Raw genomic sequence first — 23,250 nt, 5'->3', positions numbered from 1 at the left:
CCGATGCAGGGCTTGATCTCAAAACCCTGAGGTCATAACTTGAGCTGAAACCACGAGTTGAACACTTAAGCAATTGAGCACCACCCAGGTGCCCCTAAATTATAATTTAAAAAAAAAATGTTGTTTTCCAAAAATTAGTTCAATATAGAAGTTTACAGAACCTGAATTTGAAGTAGATTAGGATTGTTTTGAGTGTCAGAAACTGTATAGAATCCAAGGGAAGGATGCATGTTGGTCTCAGGAACCAAGGAGTTAGAGATGTGAGCCAGGTGAGGAGAATCATTCTATCTTTCTCTGCTTCTGCTACAATCTTCCCAAGATAGGTGTATTAGGGTTCCTTGGAGAAAAAAGAATGAGAGAGAGAGAGAGAGAGAGAGAGAGAAAGAGAGAATATAAGGAGGCAGGGAGATGGAGGAAAGAGGAGATAGGTGAGTGAGAGTGAGAGAGAAGGAGGAGGGAGAGGAACAGGGAGGCAGGTAGAGAGACTTAAAGGATTGGCTCACGTGATTGCAGAGGCTTGCTAAGTCCAGAATCTCTCGGGTGGGCCAGCAACTAGAGATCCAGGGAAGAGTAGCAGTTTGAGTCTGAAGGCTGTGTGCTATAGAACTCTTTCCTGGGAGGTCACTCTTTTCTCAGTCAAAGCCTCCAACTGGTTTGAAAGTGCTCCCCCTCCCCCATTGAGGAAAGTGATTTATGTTACTGAAATTATATTCATTTAAATGTTAGTCTTACCTTAACAAATACCTTCACAAAAACATCTAGAATACTATTTAGCGGAATACCTAGGAACCATGTCCAAGCCAAGTTGACACATAAAATCAGCCATTACAGTACAAAATGGGGGAAAGAGAGGGATGAATTATCTCAGTCTGGTTCCAAATTTTCCTGAAGGTAATCTCATTTGTGCCGCTGAGTGAGGCCCACCACTGGATTTAACACTTTTAATCCTGTGGGTGATATCTAGAGAAAGCCCTGGACTCAGCCCAGATCATGGGAGGTACCCATGAGGGGTCAGTCCACTGTGGCTTCAAAAGAGGTGGAAGCAGGGTTGCCTTTGACAGAATTGTTGTCATCGTAGAGTAAGGTGTCTTATAAATGAGAAATCATTGATTAATAGCTTATAGTGTAATTTTCAAATGTTAACATGGTTTTCCACTTGATGGAATAACTTCTAATTTCTGTTTTTCAAAGCAAAGCATTTTGTGGACTTTAGTTACAGTTAGAAGATTTTCTATAATTATGTCTGTAAGAGATGTGCATACATGGAGGCTTGTACTCCATTTAGGCACCTAAAACTGATATACTTTCCTCTGAATATTTTCTAGCTTCAACAAATATGTTACTTGTGGAAAGAAAGCAGAAAAGCATCACACCTCCTATGGAAGGTAATATGTCTTTAATTTTTTTTTCTAGTGGTCAGTACTAAAGAGAAGGGTTGCTGAACATCCTTAGAAACATAGTTGACAGTCTGGTCAGGGGGCCAGCCTTCAGCTCAGTTGAAGATCATGGCGATCTGAAGGCTGCTGCATGAGGGACCTGAGTGACTCTGGCCCTTGTCTGTCAAAGCAGTTCAATTCCATGTGAAGATTATGGAGCTCTCTCTATCAGTCCCTGTGCTAGGCTTTAACGGGGAACACAGAGGATGAACAAAGATGAAGAAAGATGAACTACACCACCAGAGCACCCTAGGGGGCTCAGTTTTGTGGGTGAACCCAGATCTCATATAGAATAGAGGAGATAAGCCCTCCTACCAAGTGTGCCAGGAATATAGAGAGGGAGACTGAGGACCCAGGCCCTGAGAAGGCTTCACAGAGCATGCAGCATGTGATTTGCTCTTAAAGGAAGAGGGATGTGTTCACAGAGAGAGTGCTGTGTAGGCCACCCCAGACAGCAAGAAACATTGAGGGAAGACCTAGATAAGCAGCTGTACTTGGTGCTTTCTTTCTGAGGTGTGGGGCAACAGAGGGGTGATAGATTACAAAGGTGAGTCTATTTGAAAAGAGGGCTTTTAAAGCAAAATCAAACACATTTAAGTTTGTCCTCAGGCGGTGAGAGATCTCTGAAGGGTGTCCGAGTGGAGGGGATCACCCCTGTGTTACAGAATCACGTAGGTGGCTGCAAGATAGGCTATTAACTGAGAAGAGAGTTTTGAGACGGAGACAGATGTTAGAAGGCTTCTGGAGTAATGCAGGAATGTGGTGATGGGGTCTTTTTTTTTTTTTTTTTTTTTTAAAGATTTTATTTATTTATTCATGACAGTCACAGAGAGAGAGAGAGAGAGAGGCAGAGACACAGGCAGAGGGAGAAGCAGGCTCCATGCACCGGGAGCCCGACGTGGGATTCGATCCCGGGTCCCCAGGATCGCGCCCCGGGCCAAAGGCAGGCGCCAAACCGCTGCGCCACCCAGGGATCCCGTGATGGGGTCTTAAACCAGGGTGTGGCAGTGAGAACAGAAAGGAAAAGGGATTTGTCTGTGTGCAGGAGGCTGGAGGAGACTGGAAGAGAGTCATAGACACAGGCTGCAGAAACACTGGGACATGCCTGCTGGTTCTGGAGCAAATATGAGAATCTACCTGCTACCCTTCTGTGAAGCCAGAGGTGAAATCACCATAGCTGATCACAGGAGTGTGTGGAGATTTATTGTTAGACAGGTGCCAACCCATTTAGTGTGGGGGAGTGACTGGCCATTGGTGAATTATCACAACAGAGATGAACAGAGGAGGGATGCCTGTTGGCTCAGCAGTTGAGAAACTGCCTTCAGCTCAGGGTGTGATCCCAGGGTCAAGTCCTGCACCGGGTTCCCCACAGGGAGCCTGCTTCTCCCTCTACCTGTGTCTCTGCCTCTCTCTGTGTGTCTCATGAATGGATGAATAAAATCTTTTTAAAAAGGCAGGTATGAAAAGAAAAAGAAGAGGATTAGGAAAGGATGGATAATAGCAATCCCCTAAGATGCTTCCTATCAGGTGAAGGGGCATCGTTGGAGGTCATAGAGTGGAGCAAAGTGAAGGAAGAGAGACTATCCATAGTCCTGGGGATCCTCACCATTGGACCTACTTCTCTGGAGACTGCACCCCTATTAAAATATGTATGTTTTTTTGATTAATTAGTAGTTTCCTTTAAAAGAATAGAGTCACACCTTGAGAATAAATGTCAGGAAAATTAAAGCCTTAGCCTGAAGGGCTGAAGGGCAAAGTCCCCAGAACACAAAAGAACCCTCTTAACACGCTGCTCATCAGCCTCTTCTCTCTCTGGTTTCATCTTCAGCATCCTGCCCTTGGGCACATATATGCTCCTCCACACTCAGCTCTACGCGTTCTCCAATCAGCTACATTCTTGCTTGCCTCTAAGCTTTGGCCAAGTCACAGGTTCTCTGTGAAAGGAGTGGCCACCTGCAGTGGTCAAAAGAGCATAGATTTAATTGCTCCTCAGATCTGCTTTTTTTTTTTTCAGAAAAGTGAAATTTATTAGCATTGCGCTACAGGACATAAGAAATGTAAAGATTTGTCCTTCAAGATCCACTGACTTGAAACTGTAACATCCTGAGAGAGAATAAGTATTGTTAAAAGTCATTTTATTACAGCATAAAATCATACCAGTTAGGTTTTGTAAGATGCAGAATTCTATGCCTACACAGGAAGTGACAGATGATACTTTTGTGAAATTGGCAACAGTCTTCCCTGGAAGCCCTGGGAAATACAAGATGTTTTGCATGGTATTAGTCACAAAAGGCATTTGTAGACAGCCACAAAACAACTGTCCCCAACAAAGCACAAGAGGGTGGAGAACGGATGAGAAAGTAGGAAGACCACTGGTGAGATGGCACTGAAGGAAGGAAGGAAAGAAGGAGATCTGTTGAATTTACTGACTTAGTGATTCTCCAAATAAAAAATAGCTTAAGAAATGTCCATCTTGCTCAACCTGAATGTCATCTTATTTTTAATGAAAGTGTCACATGCTTTTTATATTTATGTTTCTATGAAGTGCCATCCTTAGGGGTAGGCTTTTCATTCTGATATTACAGATTTATTCTTTCTGATCAAGACTTGGGAGGAGAAAACCACATCACCAATTTTTCCACTTTCTACCCCAAGGAGGATGAGATAAATCTAATAATCTCTATGACCGAAAGATTTGATTTAGATGAATCTGTCCTTTAATTTATATTGTGTTTTCTTATTTGTGTTTCTCAAAGCTAAACTTCTGAATCAATTTTAAACTCTTAAAATATTTCTCACACGTATAAGAAATATAGTTTATCTAAGAACACTTGATATAGGAGAGAAATGGGTTCATCTTTGGATTAAGTTTAATGTGTTTAATGTGTTATGCATTTTGTGCATGTTTAATTTTTATGTAAGCCTAATTAATATTCTTGAAATAAGATCACCAGCAAAGTCATGTTGTAGTACACTTTATATGATTTGTTGTAGAGAGTGTAACACATGAAGTTGTTCACCACGCTTCTGTTTTCTCCTTCTCTTTGTGTGTGTGTCCAGCCAACACTTCTCTGTCTGTATTTGTGGATACAAGGGCTGTGCTTCATTGCCCTAATGCCACCTCGAATGTTCTGGTAGTAACATGGTCAGTAATCTTCAGAGACAACACTTCCTGCATCAGAGCCTACAGGACAGATAGCAACAAGACCAGGGAAAAAACTTGTACAGACGAGAGAATATCCTGGGACTCCAGACCTGATCAGAACTTTGCCCTTCGGATTAATCCCGTGGCCATCACTCATGAAGGATATTACAAGTGTGAAGTGGTCACACCTGATGGGAATTTCTGTCATGGGCATCACCTCCAAGTGTTAGGTAAGGAGCCTCGCGTACTGTGGTATGCCAGAGAACCAGATCTGAGACTGAACCAAAGGTCTCTCTCTAGTCCATATCGCATGTGTTGAGCCTGAAACATTTCCCCCTGCATCTCTGCAGTGCCCCCTAAGGTGACCCTGTCTCTAGGCGAGAATGGAACTACCGTGTGCTGGGCAGTTGCAGGGAAGCCAGCTGCACAGATCTCCTGGACCCCAATGGGAGATTGTCACACTGTGGAAGAACGACTGGGCAATGACACAGTGACCGTGCAGAGTACATGCCACTGGGAGGACCGCCAGGTGTCTGAGGTGTCCTGCTTTGTCTCCCATGTGACTGGCAACAAGAGTCTGTCCATAGAGTTGAATCAAGGTAATTACCTGTGTTTTTTTTTTTTTTTTTTTTTTTTTTTTTAAGGTAATGAACTTAATGCTTGGGAGGAGAAAACCACATCACCAATTTTTCCACTTTCTATTCCAAAAACAAAGCAAGGAACCTTTTGCTCCTAATTTGAAGATGTTATCTAAACTTAACTAGGTAATGCTTTACTATGTTAGGGAAATAATTCCTATTCCTGTAACAAAATGAAGGAGTAAATTTAACAACTTCTTAGTGGTACACTCTAAATATCTTTTATTCTAGAAGCCATAAAAATTTAACTTAGTATCTATTGACTTTTACTTTGAGATTAGTATTTGCATAAAGTAGCAATACTTTTATATACTTTAATAATACTGATTCAGTAGATAGACAGGAACGATATTATTCCTTTCCTGATTTTCATAGTTCTTAAATAGTCACCACTTTTATTACTAGCAGACAAGTTTTCCTTTCTTCTCTCTGTCATCTGAAACATATACATCAATTCATTTGCCAAATACTTGTCGAATGTATGTGTTTTTGATGCTGTTATGTAAAGATGAAAAGACAAGGTCCATGTCTTCATATCATTCCAAGAAGTATAACCCGATGGTTACGAGCAAAGCATTCGGCATAATATGGCTTCTTGTTTACCAGCTGTATGACTTGGGAGAGTATTTAATTTCTCTGTCTCATGGCCTTTTAAAAAATTGAGATATGGAACACCTGCGTGGCTCAGCGGTTAAGTGCCTGCGTTGGCCCGGGGTATACTCCTGGGGTCCTGGGATTGAGTCCCATATCAGGCTCCCTGCATGGAGCCTGCTTCTCCCTCTGCCTGTGTCTCTGCCTCTCTCTCTGTGTCTCTCATGAATAAATAAATAAGATCTTTTAAAAAATTGAGATATAATTGACATATAATAAATAATTTTGGGTATACATAATGATTTGATATTTATGTATGTGGCAAAATGATCACTACAATGGCTAGTCTCATGGTTTCTTCATTTGATAGAATGGATGACAGAACCATGTTATAGAGTTATTACGATATCTAAAAGGAATAATATATTTGAGGAGCCTAGTTGGCACAGTTGGTTAAGCATACCACTCTGGGTTTTGGCTCGTGATCTCATGGGTCATTAGATCGAGCCCGGGCTGGGTTCTACATTCAGAGAGTCTGCTTGAATTTATGTTTCCCTTTGTTCCTCCCCCCTGTTCTCTCTCTCTCAAATAAATAAATCAATCCTAAATAAAGAGTAATATATTTATTTTACATGGTGCCTATCACATAGGTGGTACTCAACAAATTTTAGCTACTGTATTTAACATGTGAACAGTATTAGCTTTTATATTCAATAAATGTTAGCTATTATGTGATTATATTAATACAGATTAGCTATTAGACTCATTCTTATGTTATTTAAAATAATCAGCCTATTAATTATTCCTTATAGCATCTCTCCTATTAAGTTTTTTGCAACATCTTTATTGAGATCTAATTTATGTAGCGTGCAATTCACGCATTTAAAGTGTATCATACAGGTCTTTGGCACATTCAGAGTTATGCAACCATCACCACAATCAATTTTAGAACATATACGTCACTCCAAAAAAAAAAAAAAAAAAAACCCTCTATCCTTTAGCTATCACTTTCTAATTCCAAAAATCCTCCAGCTTTAGGTAACCACTAACCTACTTTCTGTATCTATAGGTTTTCCTATTTTGGACATTTCACATAAATGGAACCATATAATATGTGCCTTTTGTTACTGACTTCTTTTACTTGGGATAATGTTTTCAAGCATCACCCATGTTGTCCCATGTACTAATACATTCATTTCTATTCTTTATTTTCTATTACCAATCTCCTACCAGCTCTAGGTTAATATTTTATACTTCTTGCCTCTAGACATATGCATTTATCTGCAGTCCCACCTGACTTTGCTTTCCATAGATAAAACATTCAACCTGTACTCTATACTCATTTCTCCCTTCCCATGTCCTGAGAAGCTTTGCTTCAGTAGTTTTCTGTGCTCTCTTTTGTTCACTCTTTTTTGTTCCACAGATCCATTTCCTAAGGCTGATTATATGGGCATGACTCTTTTTCTCCCTGTTTTATTTTTTTTTCCTCCCATGTTTTATTTTTATTTTTTTACTTTAAAAAATATTTTATTTATTTATTCATGAGAGACACACAGAGAGAGGCAGAGACACAGACAGAGGGAGAGGCAGGCTCCTCGCAGGGAGCCCGAAGTAGGAGTCCATCCCGGGACTGGCATCACGCTCTGTGTCAAAGGCAGATGCTCAACCACTGAGCCACCCAGGCGTCCCTCCTCTCATGTTTTAATAGTTTCTGGGACTTCCACAAACTCTTGGCTCTTGCCTTTTATTCATATCCAAGATTTTTTACAAGAAGAATCTATGCTCATTGTCTCTTCTGTGTTACCTCACATCTACTCCTTAACTCCTTTGCATCTTTGTGCACAGGAAATATTCTAACAAAAAGCTAAAGATCTCTCAGATGCCAAACAAAATATAAATTTTTAATTCTTAGTTATTAATTAACTTCTTTGTGATATGTGATATGGTCTTTCCTCTCTTCTTACCTATTTTCCTCCCATAATCACTTGGTTCTCTACTTAACCTTCAGTCAGCTTCTTAGTCATCTTAGATTGTTTTTCATCTACTCATTCCATGAAGGAAGGCATTTCTCTGAGTTTGATCATTGACTCTATTGTCTTTTCACCTTTACTCCTATTCATTGAAGGACTTCATCCGTATATTTGGCTCCAACCACTGCCTAATTATTGACTCTCAAACCTATTTTTAGCTCATATTTCTCTCCTTGGCTATACCATGATCAAAACCAATTTCCAATTGAGTGACTTCATGTGGATACATCAAGGGCACCTCAACTTGCATATTCCTGAAAAGGAATTCCTCTTCTCTACTCCTTCATAAGCTCCATACTTATATTTTATCTTAATAAATGACTCAAGCCAGAAAATTAAAGATATCCTACAATGTTAAACTTTCTTATTTCCCATATTCAAAATCAGTCACTATGTTCTGTTGATTTTTGTCTTAAATTCTTTTCTTAAATCTAGACCTTTTCCTTTCCTTTGCTTTAGTTGAACACATGATCATCTCTCCCCAGAATTATTCCAATTTCCTTGTAACAGGTCTGGCACCTAGCTTACCTCACTCCAATTTATTGCCTACACTGTTGCCAGAGTGACTTTTCTAAAACGAGAAGAATATGCCCCTCTCCTCCTTAAATGCCCCCAGTGGTTTCTCTTGGTCTCTTAGAAATCTAAGCTCCTATGATATGTCATTCTCCATAGCCTCATGTCTTGCTAATCTTCAGCCTGGACTGTGGGCTTCTTTGGGCTCCTCAAAAGTGTTATCCTTTCTCATACTTCTGTACATGTAATTGCACATTATACATGCCATTTTCACCTCTCCACATGCACTTCTTTCCTCATACTCTGTTCTTTCATTCCATTTTCTCAATTCCTATTAAAGTTTTAAAAAAAGATTTATTTATTTAGTTGAGAGAGAGAGCAGAGTATGGAGGAAGGGGCAGAAGGAGAGAATCTCAGACCCACCTTGAGCATGGAGCCCCATATGGGGCTCAATTTCATGACCCAGAGTTCATGACCTAAGTTGAAATCAAGAGTCCAATGCTCAACCAACAAAACCACCCAGGTGCTCTTCCTCTGAAGTTTTGAGGCTTAGTTTGAAATGGTTTCTGGGATAATTTTCTTTTCCCATGAAATTTCCTACTCTGTGCTCATGTAATGCCTCACGCATATATCTGAGTACTTCATAGTCCTGTAATTGACTGTCCACTTCTCTGACTCCAGTACATGGTAAACTTCTTGAGAGTAAGAACCATATTCTTCATTTCTATATCCACAGTCTGGCACAGTGCCTAAAACATACAAATAGTTACAGAATTCAGATCATCATAGACTTCATCTACATCTGTACTCTGCTCTATCACATTTGATTTGTTAATGAATTCTTCAAATCTTTGCTCAAATTGTTTCTTTCCCTTGAAAACTTCTTCCTTCTCTTAACCTATTTAATACTGTTATTGGCAAGGTTCCATTCAAATTTCACTTCACTCTGACCTCCCAGTTGGAGTTGATTCAGTTTTCTTATTCTTTAGATGATTACATTCCATAATGCTCACTTAGTACTCTTTGCTCTCTTGTAAGTGATCTTTTCATTTGTATGGATCTGGCTTTTCCAATCAGACTGTGAGCCTTTTTGAGGGCTGAGACTATGTCTTCTTCCCTGATAGTGCATAGGAAGGAGATTGGCCTACTTCTAGTTTAGTATGTGAATAGGTTATTTAACAAGATGACATGACTTTTGGAGCAAAGACTCAGAATAGTACTTAAAGTTTACTTTTGGTTGCCATTTTCATAGCAGAAAAAAACTTCAGAATGATAGTTCAAATTAGTCTCATTTTATCTTTTCAACAATTCTTGGGGCCATTTTACAGATTAATAAATGAAAGTAAGAAAACATAAAATACCCTACTAAACCGATGACAACAACTCAGTGACAAAATTACTGTGTGGAAAATATCAGATAGTGCTCAAAATATTAATGATAATACCCTAAAAATCTTCCATTTACTTAGGAAGTCAGAAAACATATTTCCTTTTTTCTTATATAATTGGAAAGTATTAGCAATGTTTACTGTGTATTTATTCATTTAGAAAATATTGAAAATCTACCATGTATAAACACACAGCTCCTAAACTCTGTCATGAAAGAATATCTTAACATTTGAATTGTAGTTTAGAAGGTGTTTTGATTATGATAGTCTGTGAACTTTTAAGACTATTTTAAAAGTCTCTTTTAGACAATTGACCCTACTTTGTTCATCACAAGAATCCTTGAAATGGTCTTTACCTGTGCCTGTGTTGCCTGTATTTAAAGGTGCCATAACTCTGGAATTTCCAGCATCAGCCTTACTGGTCATTCTCTATGTGAAATTCTCTTTATTCTTGGTTATTATCCTGGTCATCGTGGGATTCACCTATTTCCAGAGAATAAATCATTGCAGGTAGGAAATAAAATCTAAAAAAATATAGACTCATTAGAAAGAAAACATCATTGTAAAGCTTTAAGTTTATAATATTCTGGGAAGAGCTGGATGCATTTTTTGGCACATCTTTTGTTCCCCTACCTCTTTCTTTGATGTATGAACTTTGTTAACACCTGGAGAGTCCAGGAAGTGATGCCTGCAGCATTGGGGCAAAAGTTCCTGTTTCATTACAGTGCTTTCCTGAAAGATAATCTGTCCTGGGCCATCCTTCGAGAATTCAGTGGGCGAAATGAAGTTCAACTGAAGCTTCTTAAATGTTTACTCCCTAGTTTCTATGCCTGTGAAGGATTATATTCATTGTGCTTAATTATATATTTTGTGTTTTTTCATAGAGCATGAAAACTGAAAAATCTGGAAGTCAATTTAGATTTGATGGAACACCATGAAAAAGCAGCTGGTTAAGATCAACCTTTGGGTTCAACATCTAACTCAACTGCTCCAATTCTATTTAGTACCTTTGTGTTTATGTGAATCAATGTGATAGTTGGCAAATCCTGTTTCAAACTCTTAGCATACGTATATTTATGCACATGCCAAAGCTTGCTGCCTGCCTTTGTAAATGTCTGGGATGACTCATCTACTTTCCTCTTTGTCTTACTGAATTCTTATTTGCAAACAGGAGATAGCCCTGCTTCTCAGCCTAAAGAGGAAGATGGTTCAGCAAATGGCAAATTACAAAGCTCCGCAGGTTTTCTACACCCCTTGAGTTCTTTGGAACCTCCCATCCTTTTCTTACTAGCAATTAGTCTGGTTGTCGTACTGCATGTTTGGCCCAATCATTGAATAAATGATGAGGAGTCATTTTCAATAGTACCTTTATTTTTGAAGAAATTATAAGTTAACCCCAAATAAGGACTCTTAGAGTTATGGGAGACAGTGCTGAATGTCACCTCATCTTTTAGAGCTCAGCCGTCTCAAGTAGTCCACACTGGAATGGATTAATGGTAAGATTTCTTGGTGAAACCCCAATATTTTCTAGGGCCACAGTAAACTGGAACCCTATCTTGATTGATTGATATGGTTACCCTATAGTAAAAAGTGTCCTTTTATTTAAAGGAAAAATTTCTTGTATAAGTTGGCACGTGATTCAAGCTATTGTTTTTTTAGCAAGGCTCCAAGGGAGAAAATGAATGCATACTACTATCTGGAAGATAATATATAAGTAGGATAGTCTAATTGTTAAAACAAACAACCTCCCAATCTCAGTGTATTCATAATCACAAAAATTTAATTCTTCCTCACTCCATATCCCAGGGAAGGATTTTGATCTAGAGCAGGGAACAGGAGTGGTTCTGCTGTAAGTGAGCACTTTATCCTATATCTCTGCCCTTCTCAGAGTATTCTCCTTTCAGCTGGTGAGTGTGAAAGAGAAAGGGAGAATGGGGGATTTTTATGTAGGAGGTTTTTATGAGCCAGGCCTGGAGTAGTAATAATATCTGCTCATGTTCTATTGGCTAGTATTTGTCACACAGCCACACTAAATTCTATGGAATTTGGAGAATGTAGTGTAACTGCCTCAGCAGAAATAGAGTCAGGGTTTGGGTACAGATAGCTAGTCCATGCCTACAGTAAAGGATAGGACAAATGCTAAGATTAATACTTAATTCATCAGTAACTCAACATGAACCAAGAAATAAACTAGTAAATAATTTCATATATAACTTATATTAGCTCTTTTTTCTTTTTTATTATAAATATTCCCTCATGTTTAAAACAGAGCATAGAATTGAAAAAATCTAGTACCATAGTTTTGTCACAGACTCAAAAACACTGTGGCACTGACTGCTAATTGCCTGATCCAATGCTCATCTTCCCTTTTCTTTGTGGTAGAAGATTATATTCGTGACTCCAGATCTTCCTCCTCCCTCTGTCCATGTAATTTGTCAGTGGTTTTTTTAGTTGAAAACATAAAGAAATTGCATGTTTCTCTAACTCATGTAATTTGCTTTAGCCAATCAAATGAGACAAAAGTGGCAGTGTACTAGTTTTGAGCTAACATCTCAAGAAGTCCTGTGTGTTTCTGTTAATCGTACGTGAGAACATGCCTGGGCTAGTCCACTGGGGGATGAGAAACATGTAGAGCAGAGCTGGGTCATCCTAGTCCCATTCTCCACCTTACTGTTGAGGCCAGCCTAGATAATCCAACAGTTAATCATCTCTTAGACAAGGGAGATGCTCAATCAAGGTCAAAAGAGCCGCCTACCTGACCCTCAGATGATCCCAGACATTTAAGCAATTGTTGCTATGGAGGTTTTGTGATTGTTACACAAAATTGTTGTGATGTTAGATCTTTGATGCATTGCTTAATAACATGACTCCAATTTTTTTTAGTATGGAGACACACTTAACTAAAAGACATTTCTCAGTTTCCCTTGTAACTGAGTGTGACTACCCATTACAATTTTTGCAAATAAGGTGTAAGCATATATCTTGTGTGATACCTTTTGGGATATCTCTTTGAAGAGAAAGGAGAAATCCTCTTTTACTTTTCTTTCTTGTCTCCTGGACTATAATGACTGGAAGTCCAGCAGCCAGCTTGGGCCATGGATGACATTGAGGATGGCAGCTATTCACTAAGATGGTGGAAAAGAAAGACAGAAAGGATCTTGGGCCCTAATGACTATGGAGTTACCATACTAACTCTAAAATACCTACTTTAAAATTCTTTTGTGTGAGAGAAAATACGCTATTGTGTTCATGCCACTGTTATTCTGAGTTTTATTCCATACAATGTGAACTTAATCCTAGTTCATGAAAATGCCTACTTTGCCAGGTTCAAGATTTGCTGTCAGTCTTACAACATAGGTTATACTCTATTCATGTGCATTTTTCATGTCCTATTTTCATTCTTCCCATAGAGATTATGAAACACATGTAACTTCAGAAGATAATAACCATAGATATAAGAGCCATCTATGTTAGAACCAATTCCAGAAGAGCCAAAACTCCAGAAGAATTGCTGGTTATGTAAAACTGAAGGATGTTATAGACTTGTGATAGGAAAGGGCTTGGGAATTTGGAGATGTGCAAAGATTATCTAATAGACAATCCCACCACATGAGAAGACGTGTCTGTGTTACAGGGTTGGAAAGATAAGGATGTTGTTGTGGGCTGTTAGAGAGGATGTGATCAGGAGAAACAGAGGAATTGAAATCTATGAGGCTTTACTGAGTTAATCCTTTTTCTGCTATCATTGAAATGAAAGGACTCATTATTTCTGGAAGAAATTTACATTTGATTTCATGCTTCTTCACTGCCATGATTTTCTATGTGATGTCAAATTGGAAGAGTAAAAAGCTATAGCTACTGTCTCTCAACTTCTTACCCCTGAATAAAGAAAAAGAACCATTTCTTTCCTAAACACATATATGCATACATATATACACACACAACAAATTAATTATGGTCCTAAATTGAGGGAAATTGGGAGCAACCTTAGAAAAACACAATCGAGAGCCACTAGATGGTGCTTCAACTTAATTCTTTTAACATTTTGAAGCAAGCTAAAATTTAACCTTAAAACAGCAATCCTGCATTTTTTCTTTAATTTTTCCATAAAACTGTCTCTTCATTTAGGTTTCTTGGGTAACTTAGGGACAATTACAGAAGGAAGGAAATAATTGTTGAAATTAAAAAGAAATTTTTTTTTTAATTTCCAAACTTGAATTGTACTACTCTTGCCATTAATTTTAGTAGAAATATTTTGTTTATCAAACGAGATAAGGGTGGATATGAATAGTCTAGTTTCAGGGAAAGAGGAAATGTGAGAATCTCCTGGTGGTTAAACAAGATTAGTCCTCACTTATTTCTTAAGTGGAGTGCTGAGATCCTAGATCATTAAAGTGTTAACAGCAGCAAATGATTGGAGCTACAAATAAAATTAACTGGCCTTCTCTACTTCTTGGATTCATCCTTGTATCTCATCCCCCATGACTTTTAGAGGCCTACGTAGTATTCTAGAACTGGAAGGAAGCTACAGAAAAGTAGGCCACCTTCCTCATTTTACAAAAGAGGAAACTAAGATACTTAGAATGAAGTGACTGTTGGGTATTACTAAGAAGCCAGCTGGAGTGTGGACCTGCCTTGCTTGCTTGCTGATAAAGAGCACTCACAAAGTGAACTTTATAGTTTGTTGTTTTGTTTGGAATAAGAGTTGGGGTTCAAGAGAGAATTTATGGGAATCTTCAAAAAGATGACAAAATGAAAAAGTGAAAGAGCACATGAAATATTCATGAGATTAATTACTATCTTCAAGGGACAATTGGATGTTATTATTAAAAATTGAGTGTCACCACATGTCAGGGATATCATATTTAAGCTTTTTTTAATGATTTATTTATTTATTTGAGGTGGAGAGAGAGAGGAAGAGAATCTCCAGCAGACTTTCTGCTGAGCTCAAGGCCTGACACAGGGCTCCATCTCATGACCCTGAGATCATGGCCTGACCCGAAGTCAAGAGTCAGACACTTAACCGATTGAGCAACCCAACAGCCCCCATATTTAAGCTTTGAGAATACAAGTACAATGGAGAAATTTAAAAAATTGCTTGTTTAAATCTTACTTCAGTCCTTTCTATAATCAGGAAGCAGGACAAGAATCAGAAGAGGAAATTTTTTCTATTTAGGGAAATACACCCAGAGTTTAGAGAAGAAAGGTAAAGCTTAGGTCATAGAATGCATAAAGAACACCAAAATAAAGGGAACTCAAATGGTCTGCATAATTTTTTTTTAAAGTTTTGTTTTGAGGCTCCAGTGATGAGAATTTGGGAACCCTTGAGGAATCAGGTAAAAGAAGAGGTAGACTAGGCGTTAGCTTCAAAAAGAGAGTAGTTGATAGTAAATTCTCCATGATGGGGTAGCTAAAGAGTTCTCAAAATAAGGGTGCCTCTCTGTTAGCATTTAGTTAGAGTCTGTTATGTAAAACATCCTTCATGTGATTAATGGTGACTTAGAAATGAAGGAAGAGGGAACCCTATTCATATTCTGGGGAAAACAGTTGGCAGAAGGCAGAAGTTGGTAGCTCCTATGGTGTGAAACCAAGGGTGACCAAGAAATTGGTCTGATATTTAAAGTATATACTAAGAGATAGTAAGAAGCCAGTAAGTAAAGGCAGATCATTAAAATCCAGTACTGATGCTGTAATGGAGGTATGTACACAATGCTAGACCAATCAAAGGAAGGAGTATTCAATTCTGGCTGAACATGTGGGTTGTAGGTCAAGAAAAGCATTGGATGTATTAGGAAGGTTTCAGCTGCAAGAAATAGAGAGTAGGGCTCTGAGTTAATCAATAAAAAACTTATTATCTTACATAAGAAGACTTCCAGAAGGGGTGCCTGGCTGGCTCGGTTGGTTAAATGTCTGCCTTCGGCTCAGGTCCTATTCTTGGGGTCTTGACATAGAGCCCCGTGTCAGGCTCCCTGCTCAGTGGGAAGTCTGTTTCTCTCTCTCCCACTGCTAATGCTCTCTCTCTCACTCTCTCTTTCTCAAATAAATAAATAAAATCTCAAAAAGAGAGAGAGAAAAAAAGAAGAAGGCATCCAGAAGTAGAACCAATTTCAAGTCTGGTGGTTTCAATGGATCTATGAAATCTTGAAGGGCCTGGATTTTAACCTCCTCTCTACTCTGCCGTTTTCAATGTTTTCTTCATCCTCAGGCTGGAAGTGAGAAGGTGGTGGTCACCCCAAGGCCATATGGCATGTCCAGAGGAAGAGGATTGACCCTCTCTTCCTCAAATCCCATCTTACTTGTGAGGACTAAGAGCTCCACATTCATTTCCTCTCTTGCCTGATTGTCCAATCAGGCCACAGGATAATTCTTTATCCAATCTCTGGCAACAACCGAGATTATCTTTATGTTGATTAGGGCTTCTGTTGAACTGTGCTAAAGTTAGCACCTTTTACCAGGCACATATCCTAGTGGGAATGAATAGAGACCTGAACAAAAACTGAGGCTTCAAAGAGGAAGCAGAATGGGAGAATGCCTGAGAAGCCTTAGTGAAGAAGATGGTAACTGTCAAGCTGAGTTCTAAAAGATGCACAGAGGGGCTCCAGGTGGGCAAGGACAGGGAAGAAAGGCATACTAGGGGAGAAGATAGCATGGGTAAAAGCAGGGGGCTGTGACAGGCTGGATCTCTTTCCAGGCTATGGGGAAACTGTCTGTATCATCTCCTACAGGTCCTGCATTTCAGGAAGTCATCTGGGGACACAAGAATGCTATTCTATTGAGAATGCCAGAGAGTTTTGCAGATCAAGCAGAACTCTCCTTGCAGATCTTGACGAATTTATAACATTTTCTGAACAGAATGTCCAAATCTTCTGACTGATTCACCCAACACTGATTTTAAGATCAAATAAGGAGCCAAGAACATTGGCTTTCTTATACCAAAGAAAGACGGGAGCTCAGCCTAGAGAGACAGTGGGTTGGTGGGATGATGTCACTCATCTCTGAAGGGCGGGGCTCAGTTTCTGAGCAGGGTAAAACTGGCAGATTTGAGACGCTTCTCCTTATTCTGGTTTCCTCCAGTGTAATATGAAAATAATTCTTGCTCTTAACCCAGCTGAAGAGAGGATTTTGAGGATAATCTTTATAAATTTATAAATATCCTTGGGGAAAATGCTATAGAAACACCAAGCCTTGTTATTCATCCTTGCTTTCGAGTGTCTTTTATGCACACATAGGAAAGTAAAGAAAAATTTGACCATATGTTCTGCCCTAAAGCATCTCTTCTACCTAAAGCACCGAGATCCCACGCACAGACAACCACAGACATAGATTTCCATTTCCAGTTGTGGAGCTGGAGTCGATGTTCCCACACATTGAGGAGAGAGCTCTGTAGAGGTATGGCAATCACTGGAGAGGGAAGAAGTGACCATCTCTGTGCAGGTAGGGGGAGGCCATGTGACTAATCTAGGCAACTTGAAAATTTTACAAGAGGGAGAAAAAAAAACATACACAGGCTCAAAATCAGAAAAAAAAACCAATCTTAACAAGATACACTAAAACAAAAAGATTTGTGAAGTTCCACAAAATGCTAACACTTTTAGGAGAAATGAATCACTTTCCAAATTGCTGTCATGATTTGCCTGTTTTTTTTTTTTTTTTTTTTTTTCACGTATGATTTGCCTGTTATGAAGAATGTGCTCCTCCTGGGAAAATGAGGTTGCTTATGAGATTATTTACTCTTGAGCCTTAACATGATGAAAATGCTTGAGTACATCACATCTTGTTAGTTTCTCTTTTTATCCCATTACCTTTATGAAGCTCATTTTCTTTACAAAAAGAGAGAGCAGCAGATCTATTGAGCAGGGTGGTTTGTGCTAACATATGAGTTTTACTATGTTTCTGAAGGGTGTGTTGTCTACCGTGCAGCTTTCTGGGGTTCCACAGGGGCCTAAAACCTGGAGGGAAAGCAGTTCTCTTCCTTTGTGGGTACTGTGAAAAGAGGTTATGCTAGTGGAAAGATGATATTTTATATTGCTAGGAACCCTTGAAATGGACATAAGTACCTCTGTACACCTAGCTGTTGTTCTGTAGGAGATGATGCCAGGCCAGGTTATGTAATTTGTGTCTGACTACAAGAGTTTACAGTTTATTTACAATTTATACATTCCCAATTTAAGGCTTTTGGCCTGAGGACACCATCTATGACATAACACCTTTAAAACAACTACTCCCACAGATTTTCCTATAATCCATATAATGGAAAATCACAACACAACACCATTTACAAGACATTGAAAACCAAGGAGTGGCCCAAGATGTCTGCTCCAAGAAACTACAGTAAATGTCTTGGGACTAGAAAGAAAGATTAAACAGCCAGCATTCCAGCAAGAAGCATCTGTCTTTTGTCATTCTCCCCAAAGCAACATAAAATGTGCAGAGAAAGGCAGCCATTTCAGTGAGGGCAAAGGAGGTCAACCGTTTGTAACATTTTCCACCATTCCCTTGCAACTAAAACCCAAATCCCAACTGTCTATCAGAGAAGGGTGTTTGCTGATGCAGCCCAAGGAGGCCTAATCACTATCCATGGCAGCCCCTGTGTCCTGGAGGATGATTAAATGGCACAGCCTAGGGAGGAGCTGGATGTGAAAACTTATCTCAATGCCAAACTCATCTCGGGTATTTCAAATCTTTATTTTTTTTCTTTTTACTTTTTTTCAGATTTCTATCCAAAACATGCTTTCTTTGGCAGCCTCCCCAGAGGACTATGAAGTCATAGTGCATAAACTATCCAACTCCTACCTCTGCAGGATGGTAAAACAGACTCAAGACTTGCCAACTGCAGCTGTTTTCAGGCAAGGGCTCTCTCTGGCCAGCGGAAATCAGCAGACACACTGGCAGTGTGCACGCACCCACCAGAGGGCTGCAAAGCATCCATCTTCAGGCCGTTGTCAAGCTTGCAGACAAGGCCATCCATGGTCTCCCAGTCACTCCAAATCTTCACTTCTCACAGTCAATAATGTTCTTCTTTTCATTAATGACTACTTTTCAGGGAGACTATGAATTGTAGGATTTATCACTTATTTCTTATTTATGCACAGAAGAGTAAGATAGTGCCACTCTACTACTTTTTTCGATCTGGTCTTCCACTGACTTGACTGCTCTTATTCCTACCCTTACAGTCACTGTCCGGCTTTCCCAGAAATTTCTCCCCAGCCCTTCCTGGCTGCATTTTCTGCCTGGCTTGTGTTGTTTCTCCTGTGATGAAGACTTTTACCTATCCTTGCTTTTCAAAAGGCCGTGGTCTCTTCAATGCTACTGCATCTATGAAACTTTTCCATATACCTTGTTCTGAGCCAGACATTGCCCCACCATAGTACTTATTTTTTACAGTACTTTGTGGATTATTAAGACCCTTGGCTTTATAAATATTTGTGAACATGTGTCCCCAACACTGAATTGTGAGATCCATGAGGGCAGATGTCAAGTCTCAACTACTTTTATATTTTCCAGGGGCCCTGGCACATTGTTTTATTTGTAGAGAATACTTAATAAATGTATGCTGAATTTGAATTTAAAAGGTCAAAATAATAAAGACTGATGAAGGTATGATTATTAAGAGGATGAATAAAATGAGAGAAAATATTTACAACATATATAAGAAAAATGTTCTTAATTTAAGTGCATTAGCTCCAACAAATCAAAAGAGAAAGACAAAAAAAAATCCCATAGAAATATGGGCAAAGGGTATTAATAGCTATTTTTATAAGATAGGAAATGTAAATGTCTAATAAACAAATGAAACCATATTCAATGTAAATAGTAAAGGGAAATGCCAATTACAAAAAAAGAAAAACAAAAAAAACCGAGATGCCATTTTTTGGATACATAAGATTGATAAAATCAGTAACTTTGGTAGTATTAACTAAGAGAGGTATGGGGAACAAACAGTTTTCGATGGGAGTAAAAATCAGTATAGCCATTTCAGAGAGCAGTTTGCAAGGATGACCCAATAATTCTGTTTTTCAGCATCTACTCAAAGTACTATTGTACGTGTGCACAAGGTAATAATACAGCATGGTTTTTAATGGGAAATAAATCTTGCTATCCTTCTGCAATGTCATGCTAGGCTGTGTAGGAGATATAAAGAATGAGATTGCCCCTGCAGAGGGGCCCTCTCTGACGGTCTGAAACACCACCTTTGTCTCTGACCCTTTATCCCACTTTTTTCTCCTTGGATCCATCTCTTCATGTTATATCACTTATGTACATGCATAGAAGACTATTATCTTTCTTCTTCTCTAACATGTAAGCTGACAAGACTAGAGATTTAGTATATTTTTCCAGTGCTATATATGCAGCCCCTGGCACACAATAGGGACTCAATAAGTGGTTATTGAATAAATAATGTGGAGCTATATGTAGCAGCATGGAAATATCTTCAAGGCATACTGAACAAGAAGAAGAAGCAAGTTACAGCATAATACATCTAGGGTGATATAATTTATGTACAATAAATACAAAACCAATTTTTCTTTCAGTGTCATTCTAATAATCCCATACTTTCCTTATCCCTTTTTGTTTCAAGCTTGGCCATCTTAGGCTCATCACCTTAGCAAAAAGATACATTTGAGCAGTAGGTAGGAATGCTGCATATATGCTTCTTCCTAAGTCTAGTTTTCAACAGTGTAAATTCTCTTAGGGAAACAGAATTCTGAACCTTTCCCTCCACCCTCTCCAGAACCTAAACAACAGCAACAACCAACCTGGGGCTGAGTGGAGAAGAGAAAATGGGGTAAGTGATAAGAACATAGATTCCTTTGGGGATGAGCTCACCCAGCAGAGCTCAGGAGGTGAAAGACAGAGGGAGTTTTGGCAGAAGAGAACTTGGATGGTATTGCAGAGATTATCTTGTTTTAACAGGCACTACCAGTAGGCTGATTGTTACTCTTCCAATCTTGATGTGGCAAGAGTAGGCTCCAGTTCTAAGGAGCCAGGCAGAGGGAAACAAGAGTTTTCTCCACAAATGTCTGTCTATGAGACAGAGGATTTAGAGGACAGATGCTTCCCTAATTGACACCAAATATACTTTATTTTTATTATACTTTATTTTAATTAGCCTTTTTATTTGAGCATAATTGACACAGAATATTACATTAGTTTCAGGTGTACAACATAGTGATTCAACAAGTGTAAACATTAAGCTATGCTCGCCACAAGAGTAGCTACCATCTGTCACCACACAACACCATTACAATATCACTGACTGTATTCCTTATGCTGTGCTTTTTATTTCTGTGACCTACTCATTCCAAACTGGAAGCCTATACTTCCCACCCTCCTCCATCCATTTTGCCCATGCCCCCCACCTCTCCTCTCTAGCAACCCCCAATTTGTTCTCTGTGTTTACAGGTCTGATTCTGCTTTTTGTTTGTTTATTATTATTATTTTCTAGATTTTACATAAGAATGAAGTCATGTGGTATTTGTCTGAGTCTGACTTCTTTCACGTAGCATAATATTCTCTAGGTCCACTCATGTTGTCACAAATGGAATACTTATGTACTGTGAGTGGGAATGTATATTGGTTAAGTCAACTGGAAAACAGTTTGGTGGTTCCTCAAAAAATTAAAGATAGGACTATCATATGATGTAATAATTCCACTACTGGGTATTTACCCAAATAAAAACACGAATTCAAAAGGATATATGCACCTCTATGTTTATATGTTTATTGCATTATTCACAATAGTCAAGATACAGAAGCAGTCCAAGAGTCCATTGATAGATGAATAGATAGGGAAGATGAGTTATTAATATATATTTATATTTATTTAAAAATATTTTATATATTTAATCATGAGAAACACAGAGAGAGAGCTAGAGACATAGGCAGAGAGAGAAACAGGCTCCCCATGGGGAGCCTGATGCAGGACTCAATCCCAGGACCCCAGAATCATACCCTAAGCCAAAAGCAGACACTCAACCGCTGAGCTACCCAGGCATCCCAATATATATTTATATTTATTATATAATATTTATATTATATATTCATATATTATGGAATACATATATACATATATAATGGAATATTACAGAATATAATGGAATATCATGCAGCCATAGCAGAAGAGAGGAGGGAAGGGGCTGATGGACTAGTTTTTATGCTACCAGAATAAGTACTCTACATATTAATGATTTTCCTTGCAACTCAGAGTAGAGGCTGAGCGTTACACCTGTACTTACATAATTCAAGTATGTAGAAAAAATCTGGAAGTTTGCAAGCATGGACAGGAACTTGAGCTGTGGTTAGTTGTGAAGAGAAGTTTTAGCTTGGTCTGTAATGTTTGGATTTTGTACCAAGAATGTGTTCATGTAGTCAGTGTAATTAAAAATAAGAATTTCCAAAAGATAAAAAGACAACCCAATGTATTTTCTTGCCAAAAGGTGGGGCAAGAGTTATCAGATTTGCTAAGGCCATGTAGAGGGACTGAGTTCAGAGCTGCCAGGCTTCTAAGGGGAAACCCGATAAAGCTGGGTAGAGCTGGCTAGATTTGACTTCTAGGAAGCTGTGATTGTGCATTTTTACTGATTCTTCATGTAGGTAATTTCTCTGGCCTCCCTACAGATTTGTCTACTGGCCTAAAAATACCAGAATTTATGAGAATTTTTAACTGAAGAATTAATCAAAGGCTTATGAAGAGAAAGATGAAACATTAAATCTAAGTTCTGTCATGGATATGCCTTTTTAATTACTTGGGAAAACAATATAATAATCTGATATTTATGACTGTCTCATACTTTTATAGCTGGTTTTAATTATGATAAGTTGTGTATAACTTAAATTTCATTTTCTACGTGTCCTTGCTTTAACTGGTATAGCTTTAAACTTAATTTTGTTCTTCAATTTCTTGATGCCTTCTGTTCTTGAAGTTAATGAATGTTTTGAAATAATTTTTAGTAAGTTGATAAACATGTAATTACAAAAAAAAGAAATAGAAAAACTTTGAAAAGCATCTCATTTATAATTCATCAGTGTTTGAGGGTCCTAAACTCTGGTACACTGATGTCTACCTATAATTATTTATTTTAAAGATACTGTGTCTCCTTAACCTTTTTCTTTCCATATCATTATTTTTCCCGCCAGTTAAGTTATGCGTTGAAGACTGATTCAAGAGGCCAGAATGAAGTAATCCACTCTCTCAGGCAGTTCCTATTGACACCTTTTGATGTATCTGATGCCCTTGTGATTTCCATTGGACCTACCATGATGCAGTATGTGTACAGTAAATGATGATTTATGCACAAGAGAAATTTAGTAATACTGGCTAACTTTTAGAGTCTCTGTAGCTGGAAAACCGGTACTGGGAAATGGGCAGGAACAAACCAGTCTAGTGAGGAGGAGCACTGCTATCATAACTGCTGCACCACAATGGATGCCATAGCTTACAATACCACCATTACTGTGAGCAAGTGTGTCTGACAAATCATGCCTGGGGTACCTGTTCAACAACTGCCA

At 38.6% G+C, this 23,250-nt stretch overlaps 1 long non-coding RNA gene across 3 annotated transcripts in view; it reads left to right on the top strand.

Annotated features, from left to right (window-relative positions):
- The window catches only part of CD200R1L, a 32,392-nt gene extending 20,434 nt beyond the window's left edge, over window positions 1–11,958 (top strand). For 2 of the 3 annotated variants that reach the window (XR_005383075.1, XR_005383077.1), the window contains 5 exons: window positions 1,326–1,385; window positions 4,497–4,811; window positions 4,932–5,180; window positions 10,125–10,251; window positions 10,626–11,958. This is a non-coding gene — a long non-coding RNA (cell surface glycoprotein CD200 receptor 1). The remainder of the gene's footprint in view (window positions 1–1,325; window positions 1,386–4,496; window positions 4,812–4,931; window positions 5,181–10,124; window positions 10,252–10,625) is intronic. The other variant, XR_005383076.1, reaches the window with a different exon arrangement.
- Window positions 11,959–23,250: the final 11,292 nt, after the last annotated feature.

The sequence above is a fragment of the Canis lupus genome, chromosome 33 (assembly GCF_011100685.1).
Source record: "Canis lupus familiaris isolate Mischka breed German Shepherd chromosome 33, alternate assembly UU_Cfam_GSD_1.0, whole genome shotgun sequence".
Taxonomy (NCBI): domain Eukaryota; kingdom Metazoa; phylum Chordata; class Mammalia; order Carnivora; family Canidae; genus Canis; species Canis lupus.
Note: the sequence above shows the minus strand (reverse complement) of the source record. Positions and strands in the feature narration are given on the sequence as shown.